Here is an 8,593-nt window from a genome sequence, read left to right as displayed (position 1 = left end):
GTCCTGACCCGATCACAACTCAAGGCAAAACAAACATCCTTATTTTCCAAAGTTGATTTTTGTATGTTTAACTCATTCGTATCAAAAGTTGAACCGAAGACAGTTAACACTGCTCTCGATCTCTCCGATTGGGTTCAAGCAATGCAAGACGAACTGAACGAATTTGAAAGGAACAAAGTCTGGCGCCTCATTCCAACTCCTCCAGATGCCTCGATTGTTGGTCTCAAATGGGTCTTTAGGAATAAAATGGACAAGGAAGGGAATGTTATTAGGAACAAAGCTCGTCTGGTAGTAAAGGGATATTGTCAGGAGGAAGGGATTGATTATGAAGAGACTTTCGCTCCTGTAGCTAGGCTGGAATCTGTAAGAATATTTCTTGCTTACGCTGCCCACAAAAACTTTGAAGTTTTCCAAATGGACGTCAAGTGTGCATTTCTTAATGGAGAACTCGAAGAAACCGTGTATGTGGAGCAACCTCCTGGGTTCGTGAACGAAAAATATCCAAATCATTGCTACATTCTGGATAAAGCTGTGTATGGACTCAAACAAGCTCCGAGAGCCTGGTATGAAACGCTAACTAAATTCTTAAAGATGTCCAAATTCAAACAAGGTTCCGTTGACCCAACCTTCTTTCGCAAAAAGGAAGGTAACCACCTTATGATCGTTCAAATTTACGTCGATGACATCATCTTTGGCTCAACGAATCCCAGCCTAACAGCTGAATTCAGAAAGCTGATGGAGACTAAATTTGAAATGAGCTCAATGGGTCCTATTAACTTTTTCCTTGGTTTAAATATTAGACAGGGACCTGAAGGAATCTTTATCAATCAGGAAGCTTACACGAAGACTCTCCTAGCAAAGTTTGGTATGATGGGAGACTCCAAAGTCAAAGTCCCAATGGCATTCGGCACCAAGCTAAATCCATCTCTAGACAAACCGGCTGTTGATATCACGCTCTATCGTCAAATGAAAGGCTCATTAATGTATCTTACTGCTAGCAGGCCTGACATCATGTTTTCTGTGTGTTACTGTGCTAGATTTCAGGCAAACCCACGCGAACCTCACATGCTTGCAGTGAAGAACATTTTACGTTATCTCAAGCGAACTGCCTCCTTAGGTTTATGGTATCCTTCCAACTCAGGCTTCTTCGTTCAAGCCTATTCAGATGTTGACCTTGGAGGATGTGGACTCGACAGAAAAAGCACCACTGGCGGCTGTCAATTCCTTGACGGGAAGTTGGTTAGCTGGCAATCCAAGAAACAAACGTGCGTGTCGTTGTCTACTGCCGAAGCGGAATACATAGCCGCTGCATCCTGCACCTCTCAAGTGATTTGGATCCAGAGTCAACTTCGAGACTATGGACTCAATATGAAGAAGATCCCACTATATTGTGACTCTGAAAGTGCAATTAGGATCTGTCATAACCCAGTGCAACACTCTAAAACCAAACACATAGCACTGAGGTATCACTTCATCAAAGATCACGTGGAAGATGGAAACGTCGAAGTACACTTTGTAAGAACCACTGATCAAATGGCTGACGTCTTTACCAAAGCTCTTCCTGAAGCATCATTCAACAGAATATTGCAAGGGCTAGGTATGATGGAATCAGAGTCAGTACCTCAAACTACCTCTCAACCTCAAACGTAAGAAGCGAAATTGACCGAACGTTCAGGTTCGGTTAAATCATCGGACTCGCTCATCACCACAAAGGTAGTTTTCTTGGTTGTATATTTCTTGTACAAAGTTGTTTATCTTATTGTTAAAAGTATTTTCTGATTGCATGTCTAAATTCCTTGGTTTTCTAAAATTTTCCAAAATCGAAACCTACCGAAGGTTCGGGTTCGGTTTCTCAAAATTTTCCAAAACTGAAACCTAACGAAGGTTCGGGTTCGGTTTTTCAAAATTTTCTTGAACCGAAACCAACCGAACGCTCGGGTTCGGTTTTTCAAAATTTTCTTGAACCGAAACCAACCGAACGCTCGGGTTTTGTTTTTCAACTTTTTCCCAACCGAAACCAACCGAACGTTCGGGTTCGGTTATCAAATTTTTCCAAAGCTTTTTTTTTACTCTTTTTAAGTCTATTTTTTCCTTGCTTTTTTTTATTTTTTTTATTTTATTTTTTTCATATATATCAAAAACTCCAAAAATATTTTCTTATTTTTTTGTGTTTGTTCGTTTATGGGGATATAATTGTTGGATTACTTAAGTGTCCCTAGAAGCATGTTGCTGTATGTGTCCCAAGCCTCATAAGATTCTGAATAAAAGCCTTAATGACTTGGTATAAACAAACCTTGTCTTCCCAATTAGGCTGTCACATTTATTCTAATCAAGAGGTACCTCACTCTCTTCTCACATGAGATAAGAGTTTTCTGCTTGGTCCTTATTTTCGCAGCAGAGGTACTTTATTTTCTTACACCATCTCCATCACATTTCTCCATTACATTCATTTCATCAATGTACCCCTTGAGACTCTCAGAAATTACCACTGAGGTTTATGGTTACACAACATCTGTGTTTATGATCTTAGTTTCGTGCCACTACGAGCTGAGTGAAACCCAAAATTCAACACCAAATCTGAATTGACGGTGAACAATAAATTTGCTCAAGTTTTCACCAAAGAATTGACGGATGTATCTTCCTGAAATCTCAAATTTTTATTTTTGAGTGATTCCTATGAAATTGTTAAACACCATAACATTTCTTCCCTTGGGATCCAGTTTTTATTTTTTTTGAGATTTTATATTTTCCAAGCTATTTAAAATTAATTCCTACCTACTTGTTCAACAGACTACACCGGTCTCACAAGTACTTTGTTCACTTTCTTTCTTATTTCAAGATTAGGATTGCTGAATCAAAGCGAAAGCCACCCTTACTTAGCCTAATTAAAAGAAGCCTTTCAACATTTATTAATAAATGTTTGATCGTCATTCAACGGGAATCCACATAAACACTTTAAGGTCTCTCTTGATCTTGAAGGAAGAGATTCGTGCCCGGGATCATTTGTTTCGTGTCATTATTGACATCACATTTATTCCTAAACAGAGTTCCTTTATTTCTTTTTTTTTTGTTTCACACTCTTCGCACGAAAATCTTTGATTTTCCAAAATTCCGTTACTAATAATTACAGACTGTATTATTGCTTTGGTGGTTAATTATCAAGTTGTGGTCAAAAATCATCCACGTGGGCAATTAATTCAAAAGATGCCATTTCGAAGATAAGATAAAGGGTTGCCGACTCAGGCGGGAGATCAAAGGATTAAAATTCAAACGGCAGTTAAAAAGGGGACGCGTGTAAATTTGAAACGCCCATTCTTTTACTGACATCATGGAGGCATGTGCGAATTTCAAGCGGCTCCTCTCTGGCACTTCAAGGCGTGTGTGGATATGAAACGATTTGTTCTGAAACAGCGCTTGTTGGGCGGCGTGTTCGTAGGAATCTGACACTCTCTCTCCTACGTGATCATCGCATGCCTTAACTGTCACGCATTTGTCATTCCGGAAACCTTTTCGTATTTCCATAGAAGATTTGAAACGATTTTTCTCTCTCCTTTCACCCACTATAAAAGGCAGTCTCCACTCCCATTTACCTCTTTACTGCATCCGAATTTCCAAGAGAGCAAAAACTCCCAAAAGCTTTACTGTTCATCTTCTTCTTCCTACCTTCAACAATGGCGGAATCATCCTCAGTCGATGCTACCTCACATATACTACCCATTCGCCCTCACCAATGCTTGGTGATCGACCTAAACCCTCTGGCGTACGACTCTTATATGTCGCCGATCATCGAGTGCCTGAAGTACTCACAAATCGCTCCAGCTCTTTCTAGGGTTGCGTCTGTGCCCATGGAGATTCTATCGCAGGTGTATGCGACTGCACATTACGACAAAGCAGTCGAGAGGGTGTTCTTCGAGGTTGCTAATCACAAAACCTCCATTTCTAGACAGCGATTTTGCACATTGCTAGGGTTGGCTGCTGATCCTACAAGTATCAATCCGGAGACGATTCCGATTGGGTATCTTTACAACATGTTTTATAACATGGGGTACACGGAGGCGCTCACCTCCGTCGCGAAGTTCAAGAAATCCTGCTTGCCGCCACAATGGAACGGCATGTTCACAGTCCTCTTCAAGGGCTTATCTGAACGGAGCTCAGGATCCGATGGTTCTAGTCGACTATTCTTGTCGATTATGTATGGCATCTACAACGGAGTCAATCTTGACTATGGGTATGTTCTCTGGCAACAGCTCATCCAGAGCCTTTCTTCTTCATCACGACATTCTGAGGTGTCGTATGCCCGGTTCTGGATTCTTATCACAAAATGGGCAATGGATAAACTTGATGTCCCAACTGCTGCTGGTGCATCGATGTCTTCGATCGGTACTTTTCATACCACGAAGATCATCGTCTCTGATGCATCCAAGTTTTCTTTCATTGGCTCTATTCCGGAGACAATGTATGGCGATGTTCCCTCTGACAGCAGGCTTATCCGGACGATTAAGGAGTTCAAAGCGACTGGACCTAGGGAACTCACACCGGAAATGCTCAAGTCCATCCATGATGCTGACAAACCGGTTAACAGGGGAAAAAAGGCGGATAAAGGGAAGCAAGTGACCAAAGCTCCTAAAGGTCCTTCTCCCAGGAAGAGGAAAACAACCAAACCTGCACCATCCCCGCAGCCGAAGAGAAGGAAGACTCAACCGAAGCAAAAGCTTCTTATCGCTTCCTCTTTGAGTGACTCAGAAGGCGAGCGTTCGGGTTCGGACGACTCTCAAAGAGGCGAAACCCCTCCAAGAGGCAACACCCCACCCCGATCTCCTAACCCTGACATGGAAATTAATGTCTCACCCATTCCTTCTCCTACTCAAACAATCCCTACTTCCATTCCCACCATAACCCCCACTACCACCATTCCTCAAACCTCTTTCCCTATACCACCACCCATTTTCACAGATACAACTACAACAACTTCAAAGGTTACAACCAACGTATCTGATACGGGGGTTCATACCGATGCAACCGAAACACCACCTGTAACCGAACCACCTCAACCCGAAACCCAGCATACAACCGAACCTACCCACACTCAACCACCACCCGAAACTACCCCAACCAACACTCAACCTGAACCTACAAAAACCACCACACCCCCAGCTTCACCACCCCCACGATCTCCATATCATGCCTCTGATGGAGATAATCCTTTCCTTGGAGGGGAAAATATGACCTTTGATTCGGTCTACTTTAGTCCGTTTCAGGTTCAAAGCGATGATGAGGACGATGCTCCAGTGACGAAGAAGCATCTTAAGGAGCTAAACGAGAAGGTTGACTTACTTCTTGCCTCATCTTCCAACACTCAGTCCTCTCTCTCTTAAGCCGCTCTTCAGAAGATTGTTGATGCCTTCTCCAGGGCTCAGCATGATTATGTCGCTTCAGCCACTGCAGCCATAGATGCCTCCACAAAAGCATGTGAGGCAGCGACCGCAAAAGTCGATAAACTATTCACTGACGCCTCTTCCCTGTTGAAGTCCTTACAGGAGAGCGCTGATTCTACCAAGACAACTTTGGAACCAATCGTTCAGCAATTGGCCAAGTTCGTCTCAACGGAGTTACAGTCATTCGCTACCCTTCGCCAATCCATCAACGATGACAACTCGGCCCTTCGTGCCTCCATTGACGAGCGCCTCGCTAAACTACAGGAGGATCTCGCATCTGAAAACTCATTAATGGACGTTCTGGCAAGCAAAACCACTGCCCTCAAGGTCAAGAGCTCTCAGGTTTCAAACTCTCAGCAACAGATTGAAGCTCTTCGATCCGAACGGGAGGTTATAAAATCTTGTGTTTCGGATGTACATGCTGCCCTATCCAACATCCTGGAAGCACACAATCCGATTCTCAATCATTCGGTGAGGCGAACCCTTGCTGAAAAACTTGCTCCTGCCCTGGACCTTCTAAGCAAAATTGAGGGCTTACCTAGTTTCGTGTCCGATCCGAAACAAGGGGGAGAAGTGAAGTCCGGATCGAAACCACCTCCTTCCTCCAAAGCTACTCACACAACTGAACCACCCCCGACTGGTCAATCTTCGGGTTCGGGTGTGAAGGATAAAGGAAAGAACATAGCTGAGGAAGAAGATGAAGATAAAGATAAAGAAACCATTGCGGACATGTTGAAGCGCAAAAACAGTCACAATGTTGATGATGACTACATTCGTGTGGCGCGAGAGGCTGAAGAAGCCAAACGCAAGAAGAAAGAAGCCCATGATCTCCTTGAGAACAGGAAGACTCTCTTCCCTGCCTGGACTCGGGAGAGAATGATAAAGGAGGCCATAGATACTCCTAGCATCCTATGGCTCGAGCCGGTGATCTCCTTCGACTGCTATAATTCTGTCGATTCGCAGTTCGACATGCCGTTGACTCGAAAGGCGTTTATCTTCCACGCCTTCTACAATATTTTTGAAGTCCCTCATCCTAATCCTGAGGTTGATAGGGAGCTGATCGAATTCTATCTGAAGGCTGCTCGACCTCAGTATCTAACATGGAGCGCTCAGAAGATAGTGAATGTTCGGGTTTTGAAGCCTTATACCGAAGGAAGATTCATCAATGTTCGGTTCAAGGTGAGAAGAGGGTCTGCAAGAACTGAACATCTTATATCATTGGCAGATCTACCGAACCTAAACCCTCATGATTGGATCGTTTTGCACAACATCATTTTCACGAATTAAGCCGAATATGGTCCAATTATAGACCATCTCAAGAGGATGATTGTTTGTTACATCATGGAGGTAGCCCTAATGGATCAGGAGATTGCCACAGTCTTCAAGAAGAAACTGAAGATAGCTCCTGTGGGATCGGCCAGTGATCTCAATCAGATGAAGATGGGCAAGATCGACCCGAGACGTAATTTGGTCATGTTCACTAGAGCAGAAGGACAGAAATGTTTCTTTGCTTTAGCTGACAAACATCTTTACACGACTGCTTGTCTAGAGCACGTGCTGTCGATCATCCGAAGGTGTAAAGAGAATGCAGCAGACGATGTCAAGTACTTCAATGACATGATCCAATGGTACATCAGATTCAGGCAGACGATACTTTCTCTGATCTCTCGTCTGTTTCAGACCGTGAAGAAGAAGGTACCTGGTGCTGCTGCTGGCCCAAGTAACAAGTGAAGATCTCGCTCCAATTGACGCAAAGGGGGAGATTGTTGGGTTGAAGATTCATTTGAAGATTGCGTCTTTGGGCTCGGCTGTTAATCCATTTATTTTGTGCTCCAGTTTGGGCCTGTCCAACCGTGAGCTTGCTAGGCTTACTATATAAGTATATGCTTGCATGCATATTAGGTTAACGATTTGGAGAATAACGATATTTACGATAGTATCACAGATTTCTTTATCGTTCTTGTAAACCTCCAACCCTCTACAGTTGATGTTCTTGATCGAGCTCTTCTGAGGGTTATTTTATAATCATTCGACACGTTTGATTCATTCTTGACTTGTTCTTTATTTTCGTGTTCTTACTGTTTAATCATTATTTACCTGTTTAAGATCTAATCGATCTTCTAGATTAAGTTTTAATCTCATCACTAACTGTAGCTAGCAGTTTAGGTGTGGGATTGTCAGTCCCGAATAGATCTATTCACAAATCTCACGTTCTCCCTCCAGGAGACTTTGGTTATACGAAAAGGATTTATCCATGTACACCTAAGGGTACAGTATTGAAGTAGAGCCTCATAATTCTATATAATCAAGTTTACAAGCTAGAGACAGTATAAAATAGTAATTATCCTTGGATAAATGTACTTAATACTCCTGAGAAAATATATAACATAAACTAAATTTGCCATAGTTTATACATATTCATTCCTGAAATCTGGTTTGGTAGAAACTGCCTAGAGGGTAATCCCAAACTATACCCATTATAGTTTATTAGAGTTGATATGGAAAATGCTTTGTAAAAACCTTTCTAAAAGCTATGAGGTTAGATTTCCAAATTAGAAGTTTCCCTTATGCTCAACCTATTACAAAAGGGGATAAAATATCTGAATATGTTATTAAACGTGGAAATCGTTGGACTGTATTACTAAGTTTAAAACTTAATAAAATACTTTGAGTTTGACTTGTATTCCCCCCCCCCCCTAAAAACATTAAAAACACAGAAAATGTAGGTGTATGAACTCACTGTTTGACGTAGGATTTGAGCGTAAGATCGGTGTGGATGTTGAGTGCCAACTGATGTTTCATACACAAGTCGATCCTATTTACATATGGTAACACATATATGTATTAGATTAGGGTATTTCATGACGAATCATGATGGGAAACCACCATAAGGACCTGGAAATGCTTGAACCTAGTGTCAGAACCATAAACGATCAAATGACGGAGTTGTATGGCCACCCTTTGGGGGTATACGGCCCATGAGTGCACGGTCATACACTCATGATGGGGATTGCTTTTGAGGTGTTTCCAAGGTCCTACAGGCATCCAAGGAGTGGTTCTAGGCCCCATACCTAGTGGTTTTGCGAGATTAAGGCCAAATATGGACATCAAAGTGGGTGTACGACCCTGAGGATGTGTGTGCGGCCGTACAAAGGGGT

This window comes from Lactuca serriola, chromosome 2 (genome assembly GCF_051521515.1).
Source record: "Lactuca serriola cultivar US96UC23 chromosome 2, Lser_US96UC23_V15, whole genome shotgun sequence".
NCBI classification, from domain to species: domain Eukaryota; kingdom Viridiplantae; phylum Streptophyta; class Magnoliopsida; order Asterales; family Asteraceae; genus Lactuca; species Lactuca serriola.
The sequence above is the reverse complement of the archived record's forward strand: the minus strand, read 5'-3'. Positions refer to the sequence as shown.